The sequence below is a fragment of the Nannospalax galili genome, unplaced genomic scaffold (genome assembly GCF_000622305.1).
Source record: "Nannospalax galili isolate Female #2095 unplaced genomic scaffold, S.galili_v1.0 scaffold1225, whole genome shotgun sequence".
NCBI classification, from domain to species: domain Eukaryota; kingdom Metazoa; phylum Chordata; class Mammalia; order Rodentia; family Spalacidae; genus Nannospalax; species Nannospalax galili.
In genome coordinates, this window is record NW_008352717.1 from 452,411 (window position 1) to 470,763 (window position 18,353).

Below are 18,353 nucleotides of genomic sequence, written 5' to 3' on the forward strand. Positions count from 1 at the left end.
CAGCTGTCCTGGAACTCGCTATGTAGACCAGGCTGGACTTGAACTCACAGAGATCTGCCTGCCTCTGCCTCCCCAGTGCTAGGATTAAAGGTGTGAGCTACCACGCCTGGCAACACCTTATATCTTAAGACAGAGCCTCTTACTAAAACCCAGAGCCCACCTATTTGACTAGTCTAGCTAGTCAGTTTGCTCCAGGGATCCCATCGTTGCCTCTACAGTTCTGGGATTGCTGGCAGCCTGCCATCCCCGCCCAGCATTTGCATAGGTACTAGGGATCTGAACTCTGGTCCTCATGCTTATGTGGCAAGTGATTTATCCACTGAACCATCTCTCCAGCCCCACCCTCCTTTCTAGAAAGAAGTTAAGATGGCAAGATGGCTCAGCAGGAAAAGGCACTTGCTGCCAAACCTAACAACCTGAGTTGGATCCTTAGGACCCATATGATGAAAGGAGAGAACAGACCCTGGAAAGTTGTCCTCTGATCGCTACACCCCGACTCTTACCCCTCACCCCACCCACTAAATGTAATTTTTAAAATTTAAAAATAAAGCCAGGTATGGTGGTGCACATCTTTAATCCCAGCACTTGGGAGGCAGAGGCAGGTGGAGCTCTGTTAGTTTGAAGCCAGCCTGGTCTACACAGTGAGTTCCAGAACAGCTGGGACTACAGGAAGACCCTGTCTCAAAAAGACCAAAAAAAAAAAAAATTTAAAAATAAGTTAATTTGGGGCTGGAGAGATGGCTCGGTGGTTAAGAGCACTGACTGCTCTTGCAGAGGACCCGGGTTCAATTCTCAGCACCCATATGGATGCTAACAACTGTCTGTAACTCCGGTTCCAGGGGATCCAGGACCTTTTTCTGACCTCTGTGGGCATTGCATGACATGGGTGCACTTACACACATGCAGGCAATACACTCATACACATAAAAATAAAATATTTTTTAAAAGTTAATTTTATTTTTATCATTATTTTCGACTTATTTATTTATTGACAGCGTCTGGCTATGTGCCCAAGCTGGCTATATGTCCCAGCCTGGTCTTGAACTTGCAGATTTCCCTGCTTAACCTCCAGAGTGCTGAGATTATAGACATGTGCGGCCTTTTTTGGCTTTAAAATTATTTACTTATTTAATCTTATTTTTTAAGACAGGGTCTCATGTCTTAAACAGGCCAAGAAACTAAGGATGACCATGACCTTCCCCTGGCCTCCTCAAGCACCAGAAATATACCTGGTACCCACACATACATGTTAGCAAACATTCATAAAATAAAAGTAAACAAGGGGCTGGAGACATGGCTCAGCCGGTAAGAGCACTGGCTGTTCTTGTAGAGGACCTGGGTTAGTTCCCAGCACCCACTTGGTGGCTAACAATTGTCCAGAACTCCATTTCCAGAGGATCTGATGCCCTCTTCTGGCCTCTGTGGACACTGAACACATGTGGTAGAACTTACATATATGTAGGCAAAGCATTCATACACATAAAAATATTTTAAAAAACTTAAAAATCTAGTATTCTCAATTGGGACAGTGACCCTCAGTTGATACAGCGCTTGTCTAACATGCATGAGGTCCTGGGCTCAATCTCCAGCACTGTATATTGGATGGCCTATAGTTCTAACACTGGGAGGTAGAGGCAGAAGGATCCGAAATTCAAAGTCATCCTTGGCTACATATGGAGTTCAAAGCCAGCTTGAACTGTATAGATCTTACCTAAAAGCAAAGCAACATTTAGCTTTCTTATGACATCTAATTTTGACTAGATCTATTACAGATCCTCTGTCAATGGGAGTGTAAACTTTTCACCCACCTCAGATGGTTTAATAAGGACATTGTCGCTCTGCCAACACCAAAGCACTAACTACGAATGTATTAAGTATGGTATTTGTTACTTTTTTTCTGTGACAAAATCCCTAACAAAAGCATCTTGAGGAAGGAAGAGTTTTATTTTGTTTTGGTTTTATTTTTTAATATTTTATTATTATTTTATGAGTGTGTTGCCTGCATATATGTAAGTGCATCCGTGTCGTGCAATGCCCGTGGAGGTCAGAAGAAAGCGTTGGATCCCCAGAATTGGAGTTATGGGTGGTTGTTAGCCATCATGTGGGTGCTGAGAACTGAGCTTTGGTTCTCTGAGTTTTCTCTCTAAGCCCCCTTGTTTTGGTTCTGGATTATGGTTTGAAGATACCATCCATAATGACAGGGAAGGCATGGTGGCAGGAGCTTGAGGCATCTTGCCACATGGCATCCACAGCCAGGAAGTGGCGAGAGATGAATGCTGGTGCTCAGCTCACTTTCCTCTTTTCACGTCCCTATCCCATGGCAGGTGCTGTCAGCATGGAGGGTGCATCTTCCCTCCTCAGCTAAACACCCAGAGGTGTGCTTCCACAGCAAGTCTGAACTCAGTCCAGCTGATGATGGGGATTAACCAGCAGTACCTTAGGAACCACTTGGTTCCTTACTGCTGTGTAGAGACTGTGCATAAAAAGCTTATAGATTTTCAGCTGGGCATGGTGGCGCACGCCTGTAGTCCCAGCACTTGGGAGGCAGAGGCAGGCGGATCTCTGTGAGTTCAAGGCCAGCTTGGTCTACAGAGTGAGTTCCAGGACAGCTGGGAACTCACTGGGGCTACAGGGAGACCCCGCTTCAAAAAGATAAAAACAACAACAACAACAACAACAACAACAAAACCTTATAGATTCTTTGTTGGAAAGCTGGCACTGAAAATTGAAATACCAAGGCTATGGGGGTAACTGGGTGGCAGAGCACTTACCTGCTACCTGTGAGCCTCTGACTTCAAGACCTAGCACTGGAAAAAAAAATGACTCAATCGTTGATTTTCTGAGACACATCATTTCATCCATGTGTTCTCAGAAGAGCTAGACAGGCCAGCTCCAAAGCAGCTTCCCGGGTGGGTCAAAGCTCACAGGGCACACAGCAGATGGGGAGAGCACAATCCCCCAGCCTATTCTGAGTATGGCATCTGAACTCAGGCTGTAAAACGGTGCAGCTGCTGGGTCAGACTGTATAAGAGTTCCTTAGAAAACTAAATGTATGCAGAGAGGCCCTGGATTCCATCCCAGACACTGAAAATAACTACCAGACCAGTAATGACACTTCTGGATATCTATCCCCAAAATGAAACAATAATATCAGATAGTGATGAAGAAAATGTGTTAGCTACAGGGGGTGGGAGTGGGAGACAAGGAATGAGAGGACAGAAATGGACAAGAGTAATTGCTTAAGGGAGGAGGGAGGAGCCAAGCCTCCTCTCAAGTTCCTGCAGGCAGGTGAGGTACAGAGGGGATTGAGGCAGAGGAGTGGGCAGGTGCAAAGGGTGTCATCCCCTGTTCTGAAGATGGAAGCAAAGAGGCCAGCAATATGCTCTCTGCCTCCCCTGTTCCTCCCCCTTTACCAGCTGGTACCCTGAGCCTGCCCTCTGCACTCTGCCCTGGCATGGGAAGGCTCTGGTAGAAGAGGGAAGCCCTGCATTCCTTCCTCCCCACATCCTCTCCTGGCATTTCTGCCTGGCTTTGATAGCTGTAGGAGGCGTCCTCAGGGAAGCTTCCACTTGGGTGAAGCTGGGATCCTGACTCACAACACAGAAAACAACTTCTGGAGCTTCCAGATGGTTCAGCATGTAAGGGCATTGGCCACCAAGTCTGACAACTTGAGTTCCACCCCTGGAACCCACATGGTGGAAGAAGGGTAGATTTCTGAAAGTTATCCTTTGTCCTCCACCTGCACACCATGGCACATACATTTGCATCACACACACACACACACACACACACACACACACACACGCACACACGCACACACGCACATATGTAAAAGAAATGTTTAGAAAAGTCCTTAAAAAGGCTGGAGAGGGGGCTGAAGAGATGACTCAGCGGTTAAGAGCACTGAGTGCTCTTGCAGAGGACCCAGGTTCGATTCCCAGCACTCACGTGGTGGCTACAAACCACCCTTAACTCCAGTTCCATGACACGGGCACACTCACATACATGCAGGCAATACACTCATACACATAAAATTAAAAAAAAAAAAGGCTGGAGAGGTGGCTCAGCAGTTAAGAGCACTGGTTGCTCTTGTAGAGGACCCAGGTTTGGTTTTATGTGTATGAGTATTATGCCTGAGTGTATGTAAGTGCGCCTGTGTCCTGCAGAGCCCAAAGTGGAGGTCAGAAGAGGATGTCGGATTCCCCTGGAAGTGGATACTGATGGTTGTTAGCCGTCATGTGGGTGCTGGGAACCAAACCCAGGTCATCTGCAAGAGCATCCAGTGCTCTGAACTGCTGAGCCTTCTCTCCAGTCCCATTTTTTATTTTTTAAATTTATTACAAATTAATTTATTTTGTGGGATGGGGGCATGAGTACTGTGGCTTAAGGGAGGAGGGAGGAGCCAAGCCTCCTGTCATGTTCCTGCAGGCAGGTGAGGTGGAGGTCAGAGGACAATCTGAGGGAGTTGGTTCTCTCCTTCCATCATGTGGGTGCCATTGATGGAATTTTGGTGGTCAGACTAGACAGCAGGTGCATTTACCTGCTGAATCTCACCAGCCCTGGGGTTGGGGTTCATTAAGTAAAGTACATATTCTGGGACACAAATCCAGCACACAGGAGTTTAGAAATAGATACCTGTCCTTAGTCTCAGAGCAATAGCTTTATGTGTGATTGTGTGACTTGTGAAGTCACATTGCTCAAAGGATATAATTTACAACCAGGTTCAAAGATTAAGTAAAGTTTACAATTTAAGTTGGAAAATGAGCCAGCTTACTTATTTCTCTTATCTTAAAGAGTTTCCTTGTATAAATGAAGGTGGTTTATGAGGTTCATTGTTGAGCGTTAGGGATGAGAGAGGAGTGTTGTTGATAAGGTTAAACCCAAAAGTCACATGTGTTTTGGCCCTCAATATAGTTTTTAAAGTGTCTGAGCACTCTTGGTGAGATAGCACCCAAAAGAAGGAGAATTGGGACTGGAGAGATGGCTCAGCGGTTAAGACGTTGACTGTTCTTGCAGAAGACCTGGGTTCTATTCCCAGCACCTGCATGGCGGCTAACAACGTCCAGTTCCAGGGGATTCTGACAACCTCTTCTGACCTCTGCGGGCATTGCGCAACATGGGTGCACTTACATACGTGTACGCAATATACTCATACACATAAAAATAATACATAAAAATTTAAAAAGTTATATAAAAGGGGAGTGTTGTCTTTGTGCAAGAGCTCCTGCTAGGTGTGTGTATATGGGGCTGGGGGATGTGTGTGGTATATGCCTATCTGGTGTCAGTGCAAGGCCAGTGGAAGACACTGTGTGTCCTGCTCTGTCACCCCCCCCCCGTCATTCTGCACCTTGACACAGGGTCTCTCACCTGGAGCTAGGCTATCAACCAGAAATCTTCAGCAATTCTTCTGCCTCTGCGCCCTCCTGCCCAGCCCTGGGATTCTAGGTATGCATGTGTCCACACCCAGCTTTTTATTTTTATGTTTTTAAACTTATGTGTATGTGTGTGTATGCCGTGTGTGTGTGCTTGTGGAGGCCAGAAGAGGGTGCTGGGTTCCCCTGGAGTTGGAATTATGGGTGGTGGTAAGCCACTCAGCACAGGTGCTGGGAACCGACCTCGGGTCCTCTGGAAGAGCAGCAAGCACTCTTAATAGCTGGGTCATCTCTTTAGCCTCCACCTCTGGTTTTTGTTCTTGTTATTTTTTCATTTATTTATTATTATTTTGTGTGTATGAGTGTTATGTCTGCATGTATGTAAGTGCACCTGTGTCGTGCAATGCCTTCGGAGGACAGAAGAGGGCGTTGGACTCTCTGGAACTGGAGTTACAGAAGGTTGTTAGCTACCTTGTGGGTGCTGGGATTTGAACTAGGGTCTTCTGCAAGAAAAGCCAGTGCTCTTAACCACTGAGCCATGATGTCTCCAGCCCCCACATTTGGTTGTTTAGGTAGGGCTGGGGATTCAAACTCTGGTCCTTATGTTTGCATAGCAAGTGCTTTTATCCACTGGGCCATCTCCCTAACCCTTCATAGAGGTATCATGTGCTGTGTTGAAATTCTTGACTCTCAGCCAGTGAGAAATGCAAACCAGATCTTGGGGTGAGGGACTCCTTTCCCTTTCCATGTTCCCTTGGTTTTCCGTCCTTCTGTCCTCCCCATACCTAAGCTGCCACCTTGCTCAGCGTCTGCCCCCGTCCCTATTGGGCTCTGACAACATCCATCTGGCTTGTGTTTTTCCTGGCATAGCTGCTCCAATGCGTGGGCTCTCCTAATGATGGGCTGTCCTTGGCAAAGGCTGTTCCTGAAGCTTCTGAATTGTTTTCTTCCTGGGTTTTAAGTAGCTCTGGAGGAAAATTGCTACCCAACAACACTGGGTTCCAATTCCTTGAGCTTCTCTATCTGTATAATGGGCTTAATATCAGCCCTGGCTCCCTGAGACACTGATGTGTGAAAGTGACCTGAGGGCTAGAGAAGTGGTAGAGCACTTGAAGTCCTGGATCTGACCCCCAGAATCACATACCACAAGTATGGCGGTGCATGCCTGTAATCCTAGCACAAGGGAGGTAGAAGCAGGAGGATCAGAAGTTCAAGGTCATCCTTGGCTACATAGTGAGTACAAGGCTAGCCTTGTTTAAAAAAGCAAAAACAGAAACAGAGTTGAGCCAGTGCAGGTGCCCCTGACACTATTTGGGCAGGGACTGATAGGAGGCTGCAAAGGAGGGTGCTGGCCTTCCAGTCTCTGGCTCCTTTCACCACTGGACATTGAACATTATAAAGGTTCAGCCTCAGGGACGTAGCTATGACTCACACCATTGAAGTACAGTGGACAGGCAGTTAAGTATGAGGAGGTAGAAATTTGGACCAACTGAGGCAGCCACCTGGCTGATGGGGTAACCAGTCAACATGGCCAGGTACATTCTCTCTAGAGCAAGCAGTCTGGCTAGATGGGTAGGTGGGGGTGCAGAGGGAGTGTCACTTAGCCCATCACTACACAAAGCACACTGCTGACAGTGACAGAGGCCAGAGTCTGTATCTTCTAAGCTTCCCTTGCACAGGAGTGAATCCTGGCTATAACACTTCCTGTCTGGGTGACCTTAGACAAGTGAAAGAACTTCTCTCTGCCCTATTCTCCTTATCTAGAAAATAGGGTTAAGAAAGTATTCCCTGGACTGAAGAGATGACTGCTTTTGCAGAGGACCTGGGTTCGAGCCCCAGCACCTACACTGGGCTACTCACAACTGCCTATAACTCCAGTTCTAGGGGATCTGATGCCCTCTTCTGAACTCCGTGGGCACCTGTACTCACATGTGCACATACCCACACATACACATAATTAAAAATAAAAGAAATCAGCTGGGCATGCTGGTACATACCTTTAATCCCAGCACTTGGGAGTCAGAGGCAGGTAGATCTCTGAGTTTCAGGCTGGCCAGGCCTACATAGTGAGAACCTGTCCCTAAATAAATGAATAAATGAAAGAGAAGAAAGAAAGAAAGAAAGAAAGAAAGAAAGAAAGAAAGAAAGAAAGAAAGAAAGAAAGAAAGAAAGAAAAAGAAAATACTTCCCTTGGAAGGAGGATGACCTGAGTACCTTCCTGTAAGATACTTAAAACAGTGACTGGTCCAGACCAAGCCCTCAGGGCATGTCAGTCTTTGGTGCAGATGGTAGGGAAGCAACCAAACACAGGACAGACTCTGCAGCCACACACCAGGAGGGCTCTGGTAAGAAACACATGCAGGGGTCCCAGGGGGTGGTTGGGGCTTAGAAGAAATGTGGAGCAGGGAAAGGGGCAAGGGCATAGATAGGGGTTGGGAAGGCTTCTCTGAGGTGTGTTTGAGCAGGTACCTTAGTGAAAGGGGGCGGCGAGGCATCTCTGGGACTATGAGGTCAGACAAATCCAAGGCTGGGGAGAGTGGTTTCAGAAGCCCAATACAGGAAGTTCAGGTTTTACTTTCAGATGACACTGGAGCGTGGGAAACATTCTAGCATGGCCTGGCCTTAGAGTTGGGAAACAGACTTGCGTAACTCCATCTGGGAGACTGTTGTAGGAGAAAGGAAGCTGCCCATTGTCCCTGCTTTGCAGAGGAGGACCAGGGGGTGGGGCCTGCAGGGATGGCTGGGTGTGGCACTTATCTTCAGAGTGGGCTGGGTGCTTGTAGCAAGCTGTTTACCTTGGGAGGCTTCTGATAGCCAGTTCCTCAGGAAAAGAAAACCCTTGAAGCGTGGGTGGTAAAAGGAAGGTACCTGGCCTTGACTCCAAGTTTAGAATCCAGTAACCAGAACAACATCTGGAAAGCTGGGCATGGAGGCTGAGCCTGAGGAGGGGCTGTGCCCCTGTAACCCCAGGAATTGTTCTAAGAGCTCAGAGCCTGTGAGACACAGGGCCTGTAGGTGGGCCTGAGGCTGCTCTCTGTCATCTGTTTTTTTCCATGCCCATGGGATGACAGTGACACCCCTCCCTGGGCCATCTACATTTTCACATGAGAGACTCTTGCTTTGGGCTTCTAAATGTGGAGGCTGCCAGGCACAGTGGGAGCCGAGCACTGGAAACATGGCGGTCTATGCTGAGACTGCAAAATAAGTCTCAGTATAAGATGCTGGGTATCAAGGATGCAGTGCTATACACATATGTACATGTTTACACACACGGGCTGATTACATGTTAGAATGATGTTTTGAACACATTGGGTTTGATACAAGTTTTTTTGTTGTTTCGGTCTTTTTTAAAAAATATTTTATTTATTATTTTTATTTTATGTTGTATGACTGTATTGCCTGCATGTAGGTAAGCACACCCGTGTCATGCAATGCCCGTGGAGGACAGAAGAGGCCGTTGGATCCCCTGGAACTGGAGTTATGGACAGTTGTTAGCTGCCGTGTAGGTGCTGGGATTCGAACTTGGGTCTTCTGCAAGAACAGCCAGTGTTCTTAACTGCTGAGCCATCTTTCCAGCCCCTGTTTTGGTCTTTTTGAGACAGGGTCTCCCTGTAGCCCCAGCTGGCCTGGAACTCACTATGTAGACCAGGCTGGCCTTGAACTCACAGAGACCTGCCATGTACCACCACGCCCAGCTCCAACCATACTCTTAAATGCTATAACATTTAAATTGTCTTAAAAATTGTAATAATAATAATTATTATTGTTAGAGAAAGAGAAAGAGGGGGGCGGTGTACGTGTGCCGTGATGCATTTGTGTGGCGATCAGAGGACAACTTTCAGGAGTCAATTCCCTCCTTCCACCTTGTTAAATCTGGTCTCTCTTCTTTCTGCTGCCCTTTGTACTCCAGGCTAATCAGCTGGTGAGCTCGGGGGGAATTCTTTGTTTCTGCCATCCGTCTCTTGGTAGGAGTGCTGGGATTACAGACGTGTGCCATGGCATCTGGCATTTTAATTTGTGCTCCGAGGGGGTCTAACTCAGGTTACCAGGCTTGCTACTAAAGTTTTTTTTTTTTTTTACACATGGAGCCATCTCTCTGGCCCCTAATTTAAACTATCTTAAAGTGTCGTATGGAGCCTTAAGAACGAGAATACTGCTGTACAGCATTTTCTGTCCCTGCCTTTCTGTGTGACAGCCAGCCATAAAGAAGCCACCCATCTGTCTTGTCTGACAGTAGACCAGGAGACCCTATTCCAGAAAGGTTCCTGCCCCATCCTTGGAAGGAAGGACTGCAGAGAGGCCAGGAAGAATCTGGCCTTGCTGGTTCCTCTTCATTCCAGTCCACTGCATCAGGCCCTTTCTGTCCCACCTCAGTCCTACTGTCCCATGCTGCATCAAACCTAACTATGAAAAAGGGTCGAGCGCCTAGATCACCAGGTCTTCATCTGAAGTCTCCCAGTACATGTAAACTAAGATCAAATATATTTGCTATCTTCTGCTTCTTGAGTCTTTTGTTATAGGGGGTAATTACCAGGACCATTTGTAATGGGTAAAGAAAAGGATCACCGGGAGGCAGAGGCAGGTGCATCTCTGTGAGTTCAAGACCAGCCTGGTCTACATAGTGAGTTCCAGGCCAGCTGGGGCTACAGGGAGACCCTGTCTCAAAAAGACCAAAAAACAAACAAACAAACAAACAAAAAAACCACACAATAATCAAAAGCAACTTGGGGAGGAAAGGGTTTATTTCATCCTACACTTCCAGGTAATAATCCATCATTGAGGGAAGCCAAGGCAGGAACTCGGTGGCAGAAGCTTGAAGCAGAGAGCATGGAGGAAGGCTGCTTCCTGGCTTGTCTCCCTGGCTTGCTCAGCTACCCCTCTAATACAGCCCTGGCTCACCTGCCTAGGGATGGTACCACCCACAGAGGGCTGAGAGCTGTGGTATACATGTGCCCCCCAATACAGAAATAATAAGTGTAAAAAATTAAAACAAAAAGAAAGGGATCATACTTCCCCAGCAACCCCTACTTTCCTTCCCTATACTGGCTATAAGCCAGGGATTCTCAAGACCCACTCCCTGGGTTCAATAATCTGTTATACTTTAAGGACATCTTGATGGAAGAGGTCCATAGGCTGAGGTACTGAGTTGGGGTGGGGCTTGGAGCCACCCTCTGGGGACCCTGAATCTGAATCTTTGATGTTTTTATGGGGTGTCTGTTACACAGACATGGTTGATTAACTCATTGGCCATTTGGGAGTGGTTGAAGTCCATTTCCAGCTCTGCTCTGTGTGTGTGTGTGTGTCTATATGTATGCCTGTGTGTGTCAGTATATGTGCATGTTTGTATGTATATGTTTGTGTCTGTGTATGTGTCTTATGTGTCTCTGCGTCTTTGCCTTTGCCTCTCTCTCCTCTGTGTTTGGTGTGGTGTGGTGGTGGTGGTGTGTGTGTGTATGTGTGTGTGTGTGTGTGTATGTGTGTGTGTGTATCTGCTTCTTCTCTTTACAATCCCCTAATCACATAGTTACACCTATCCTGCAGCAATCTAAGGACTTTCTGTACCAGTTACCTCACTAACATACAAATTAAACTTTTTTTTTTCAATATAAGATTGAACCCAGGGCTCACAATGCTAGCAAGTAGGTGAGGTACCACAAAGCTACATTCCTAGCCCTCTTTTCCCCTACATGTTTTGAAATAGGGTCTCACTAAGTTGCCCAGGCTGGCCTTAAATTGACACTGTAGCTTAGTCAGGCCTTGAGCTTGCCTTCCTGCTGTGGTAGGCTACTGAGTAGTGTATGACTACAGGCTTGCTTCACAAGGCTTGGCTACACAAAGACACTCTTATTACTTTGGAGATTCCAAAGGTCTTAGAGGCTCTTAGAACATGGGGATATGGATCAAAGGGTGCAGAGTTTGAGTTCAGTAGCTGAAGAAAGCTGTAGTATCTATGGCTCAGAAAGCTGACCAAAATAAGTAATAATGCTCTGCATAGTCCAAAATGGCTAAGTAGGTTTTAAATACATTAAAATATTTCATTTGTTATTTTATTTATTTATTTATTTACTTACTTATTTATTTATTATTTTTTGGTCTTTTTGAGACAGGGTCTCCCTGTAGCCCCGGCTGTCCTGGAACTCACTATGTAGACCAGGCTGGCCTTGAACTCAGAGATCCGCCTGCCTCTGCCTCTCAGGTGCTGGGATTAAAGGCATGCGCCACCACGCCCAGTTTATTTTATTTTATGTGCATGAACATTTGCTTTTTTTTTTTTTAACCTGTATGTACGTAATTGCATCCATGTTGTGCAATGCCCACAGAGGCCAGAAGAGGCCATCAGATCCCTTGGAACTGGAGTTACAGTTTGTAGCTGTACCCAGGTCCTCTGCAAGAGCAGCCAGTGCTCTTAACCAGAGCCATCTCTCCAGTCCCCCCATCTACTTCTTAAGTGAGATCAGTTGGAACTAATTCAATTCATTCATCACCCCTAATCCACTTATTGAAGTAATTTTAATACCACTTATTACAGTCAACATAACCAACAAAACTGAGACTCATACATACTGCACATACACTTCCACCAGAGAATCTGCCTGGATGGTATACATGAAGTTTTTTGTATAACTAATAGAAAGTATACATTAATAGAACCGCACTAACTCCAATTCTTATGTCTAACCAAATGCAAACAAAAGGGAGAGGTGTGATGTAAAAGGCACCAAAGATTAAGTATTAAAGGTCAATAGCAGGGTATGGTGGCGCACACCTTTAATCCCAGCACTCAGGAGGCAGAGGTAAGCAGATCTCTGTGAGATGGGGGCCAGCCTGGTCTACATAGTGAGTTCTAGGTCAGCTGGGGTTATGGGGAGGGGAGAGAGAGGGAGAGAGAGGGAGAGCTCGAGAGAGAGAGCTCAAATTCAAATAAACCACTACTACCACCATCACCAATAACCCAAACAGAAAGAAGTGAACGTGAAAGAACGCCTTTTTGGTCTGGGTCTCTTAGCTCGGGTAGTCCTGTTGTCTCAGGCTTCAGAAGCACATCTCTCCAGATCAAAAAAATGAGGTGAATTTGACTCAGTATGTATTAATATTTAGATCTGAATGTGTTCTCCTACAAGAACAGGTACTAAGAGCTCTCACAGGGCCAGGTTTTAAGAGCTGCTGCAGTAGCAGACTGGTTTCCGCCACCCTTGCTTATTCTTCTCTCCTGCTCATCTACTCAGGGAAGAAAATACACCAATTAGAGGACGCCTGTCCTGCTTCCCCTGCAACTCCACATGGCCATACTGACAGGTGGAAGTGTAAGATGATATGAACCCTTTCCTTCCCTAAGTTGCTTTTTGGTCAGAGTGTTTTATCATAGCAACAGAGATGAAACCATTACAGCTGTCCACAGGAAGGAGGCCAGCGCCTGTACCCTGTGAGAAGGGATGAGAGGCAGGAAGGGGCATGTGCAAGATAGGAAACAGGCTCTATCTTGCTCTGTGGTTATTTGATAACAATGACAGAATGCCGTTGCTTGGGAAGAGTCTCCTCCAATGAATCCAATAGACCAGACTAAAACCCAACACAGAGTCACCTGTGTTCCACTTTACCAAACTGGAAACTGAGCTATCTGATGTCAACAAGCCACGGGACTTGAGAGGTAACAGGTCAGTCTTGGCAATGAGGCTTCCTCTGCTGTTGTCATTCCTTTCACTTTAGTCCTTAGGAAAAGTCACCACCCCACTCTTGGTACCAATTTCTGGCCTTGTTTGTATCTCTGTTGCTGTGGTAAAACATCAACCAAAAGCAGCTTGGGAGGAAAGGGTTTATTTCATCTTATATTTCACAGGTCACAGTTCTTCACTGAGGGCGTCTAAGGCAGGAACTCAGGGCAGGAGGATAGATCATGGAGGAACACTGTTTACTGGCTTGGTCTCCTGGCCATGCTCGGCCTACTTTCTTATACAGTACAGGCCCACCTGCCCGGGGATGGCACTACCCACAGTGGGCTGGGCCCTCCCACTTCACTGAACAATCAAGAAAATGCCCCACAGACATGGCCACAGGCCAGCCCAATGGAAGCAATTCCTCAGTGGAGGTTGCCTCCACCCAGGTGTGTCAGTTAACAACTGAAGCTATCCACCCCAAAACCTTCCACCAGTACCTTGACACTAGGCTTAGATGAGTTATACTTAGTCTGTTAATATATAGAAAGGTGATTACTAACTTGTAGGAGGATGGGTGTGTGTGTGTGTGTGTGTGTGTACTCTGCTAGTGTATAGCATAATAATCTAATCTGGAAAGAGATTTTGGAAACAATAGCCACAGAATAGACCATTACAAACTATCTTTTCTATAAAAACTCACTGGTTTTCCCAAACTACAAGCCTGTCATCCAACTCAGTATTCTCCTCAAAATAACAGCTTTTTTATTTCTAAAAAATTTTGTTCCTCAATCCAATATCCTACATGAGCGTCACGAACTTTACAGTTTAAGTTTGTAACATTGACTCTTGTTAATATTGTTTTACCTGAGTTTACATAAAATTTTGACATTTGGGGAGAAAGTATTTAATGTTCTACTTGTACTGCTTTTTCCTATAGGACTCTTGTCCTATTTTACTCACCATTATACTTATTTAAAGCTTTTAAACTCTCTTGGTAGCTTTATTAAAATCCCAACACAAGAATCAACAACCTCGGCACACAAACACATCACTTTAAGCAGGTATTTTCCTGTTTTAATGAACGGTAACTTCAAAATGACCAGTCTACATTTTGTTGTTTTAGTTAGTGTTTTTTTCAGTCCTTCTTTGTCCATGAAAACAAAGCTTTTCTACTCTAGCCATCAGAACACTTACACTAGTTATGGAGTGAAGTATTGCCCTATATTCTAGAACTGCCAATAAAGCCAATTAAGGTCTTGACATTAACTTCCATTGTAACTTTTCCCTTTGACTGTGTTTCCCTCAGATGCCCATGTCTGGTTTACACATTGTGAGCGCTCATCCTATCATGCTGGTATGTACATTATGTAATGGCAACGGTTTAAAAAACACTAACTTGGGGCTGTGGATGTAGTTTAGTTGGTAAAGTGCTTGCCTAGAATGCACAAAGTCCTGAGTTCGAGTCTAGCACCGCATAAGCTGGGTCATGATACATGCTTGTAATCCTAGCACTCAGGAGGTAGAGGCAGGAGGATGAGATGTTCAAGGTCATACTTGGCTACTTTGTAAGTTCAAGGCTAGCCTGACACACAAGAGACTCTGTCTCAAACAACAAGAAAATATCCTCCTTCAAAAAAAAAAACCATGAAGAAATATTAGCTTTACTGAGGAATAATAATCTACACAATTTATCAATGTTTTAGTTTGTATAATAGGTTTTAAAATATTTTTGATTTTTTTTTTTGATTTTTTTTTTTTTTTTTTTTTTTTTAGCTTTACTGAGGAATAATCTACACAATTTATCAATGTTTTAGTTTGTATAATAGGCTTTAAAATATTTTTAAATGAATTTTTGTAAGCTAGTATACAAAATGGTCTCTTTATATAGTCCAGACTGGCTTCAATCTCTTCCTCCCTCCACCTCAGACTCTGGAGTGCTGGTATTGCAGGTGTGTGCCGCCACCCAGCACATTTCACCAGTTTTCAGTGCGTACCTCAGTGAATTTAGACAGCCATAGGGTGGCTTCTGACCACCTCAGCAATCAAAATCTGGAAATTTTATCACTCACCTCAAATTCCCTCATCCCCTTTCTGGCCCATCCCTATGCTCTAAACCAGTCGCCCTGCAACCTCTGACCTGCTTGCAGCTGTTACTGCTTTTTGCTTTTCTGGAATTTCATAGAAATGGAATCATGGCAGCATGTGGTATTTCATGGTTGGGATTTTACCTTTTTGCGACATAGCTACTATTGCTTTTGACACTTGTAGATAGTGCCTGGGTCAGGACTTGTTCCTTTTCATTGATGAGCAGTGTTTGATCACCAGGGCTTATTGCATATTTGTTTATGATCACAATAATGTGGGATTGTTAGTGCCTTCTATGAACATTCATGTATGAATCTGATATGGGCACATGCTTTTTCTTGGATTAATACCTAGGAGTGGGAATTTTTGTACGTTGTTTAGATTTATAGGAGACTGAAGACACAAAGATGTATTTTTTTTAGACAGGGTCTTCCTGTAGCCCTAGATGGCTTGGAACTCTCTATGAGGACCAGGTTGGCCTCAGTCTCACAGAGATCTGCCTGCCTCTGCCTCCAGAGCACTGGGATTCAAGGCCTGTGCCACCACACCTAGCTGCAAAGATTTTTAGTAGTAATGGTTGAATGGATGCTGATTAGCATCGGTAGTTCCCTTTCCTTCTCCTTTCTCTCTCTTTTAAATATTTATTTTATTTTATTTGGTCTTTTTGAGACAGGGTCTCCCTGGAGCCCCAGCTGTCCTGGAACTCACTCTGTAGACCAGGCTGGCCTTGAACTCACAGAGATCTGCCTGCCTCTGCCTCCTGAGTGCTGGGATTAAAGGCATGTGCCACCACGCCCGGCTAAGTGTGTGTATGTGTGGGTATGTGCACATATGTGCAGGTGCCCCTGGAGGTCAGAGGCATCTCATTCTCCTGGGGCTGGAGTTACAGACAGTTGTGAGCCACTCGGCATGTGTGTTGGGAACTGAACTCAGGTCCTCTGAAAAAGCAGTATGCACTCTTAAGCGGTGAGTCATCACTCCAGCCCCCTTTCTCTGTTTAAAATCTGTGTGTGCACCATGGTACATGCGTCAGGTCCTCCCTTCCACCTTGGGGCAAGGCTCTTGTTTGCCACTGTGTACTCCAGGCTATCTGATCCCCCAGCTCTTCAGTCTCTTCCTTCCATCTCATCACAGGAGTACTGGGATTTCTGACACACACTACTGAGTCCAACTTGATCTGAGTTCCAAAGATCTGAACATTTGTGTAGCAAGTATTTGTGTAGCAAGTATTTTGCCCTTTGAACTATCTCCTTAGCTCTCTGTTTGTTTGTTTTTTCATGTTTGTTTTCTTTAAAATGGGGTCTTGCTAAGTTGCCCAAGGTAGCCTCCAACCCCTGGGTCTCAGTGATCCTCCTGTCTCAGCCTTTCAGGTAGGTGTGACTCCAGGCGCGGTCCTGGTCAGATCTGCTTGTTTATTTATTTTCTTTTGATAGGCAGTGCTGGAGATGGAGCCTAGGGCATGGCACATACTAATCAAGAGGTCTCCAAGTCAGCCACCCCCTACCCCCAGTTCCCATAGCTTCATTTTTAACAGTGCTCTCCGGGTTGCCACGCACTTGTGCCAATGACCTAGACTTTGAAGTCCTCCAGCTCTGAAAGGGTGCCTCCCTTCAGCTGGAGAGTCCCAGGTTTTGCTCCTAGATCTTGGCCCCTGAAGGGATCCAACTTTGAGATCTGAAGAGGTTGATCTCACATCCCAGGTATCCAGGCCTCACTTAGGAGTGAGCCAGCCCACAGTTTCCCACACTGACATAGCATTATGAGGCTGGATAATTACGATGGAAGCACTCTTCAGCAGCCTTGCCTCGAAGCTTCCTGCGTCGTTTGACTTTATGGAGTCTGAGCTACCTACCTTGTTCGTTTTGGTTCGTAGCCATAGCCTTTAGTGCCCGCAGCATCTCTCCAGCCTGCATGCTCTCTTGGGGATAATGGAGAGTGAGGTGCTCATCCCTCCTGTCACTCATTCATTCTGTATGAGTGGCTTTGAGCACTTTCTTGTTGCTGTGACCAAACACCTGGCAAACAGCATCCTAAGGGAGGGTTTGTGTTGGCTCACCATTTGAGGATGCAGTCCTTCATGGTGGAGAAGGCGTGGTGGCAAGAGTGGCTTGGTCTGTGGCAACAACTAGGAAGCAGAAAAGGGGCCGCAGGAGCCCAACTCTTTCTCCTTTTCTCCTTTTTATTGGTGCAGAGACACTAGTTCATGGGCCTTAGCTTCTGTATTCAGGGAGGGTCTTTGAAAAGTCCGCACAGACACACCCAAAGGTGTGTCTCATTAAGGCCTAAGTGTTTACTAACCCAGTAAGGTTGACAGTTGAAAATTCCTTACTTCCCCCCTTCCTTTTTCCCTCCCTCCCTCCCTCCCTCCCTTTCTCCCTCCCTCTCATCTTCCCTTCCAGGCAGGATCTCTTGTAACTCAGTCTGGTCTCAAACTTGCTATGTAGCTGAGGAGGACCTTGAACTCTTGATCATAAGCTCCTCTCACCGCGCCTAGCTTAGGTAGTGCTTAAGTACTGAAGACACATTTGTGAAAAGATGAAACATTTGCTTTAGAAGAACTGTTGGGGTATGGAAAGATGATATATGGATAAAAAAACACACCGACAATCCCAAATAGCATTAAAGCTCTGTGAAAATCTGGGCGTGGTGGTGTACACCTAAGTTCTAGCACTGTAGAGGTGGAGGCAGGAGGATCAGGAGTTCAAGCTCAGTCTCAGCTACATTGCAACTTCTAGCCTAGAACAAATAAAAACAGAAAAGTTCTCTGAAGAACTAAAACAGGGTGATGGAGGAGAGAACGTCATGCAGGATAAAGTCCCTATGATGTGGAACATGTACTGACAGAAGCAATCAGCACCCATGCCTATCCAGAGCCACACCCCAGCCGCCTGTTACAAGGCCCTGTAGAGTACTTGGAATGTGGCTAGTTCCTTCTGAGAAATGCCACTTGTATAAAATATCCCTGAGTTTCAATAACCTATAACAAAACTAACTAATATATCTCATTAACCATTTTTCACCAGGTGTGGTGGCACATACCTGTAACCTCAGCACTCAGTATGCTGAGGATGGAGGATCTTGAGTTTGAGGCCTGCTATATATTGAGATTCTATATCAAGCAAGCTTTATACTATGATAATAATATTTTTTATTAGATTAAATAACATACTACAATTAATCTCTCTCTCTCTCTCTCTCTCTCTCTCCCTTCCTTTCTTTTTTGTTTTTTGTCTTTTTTTCA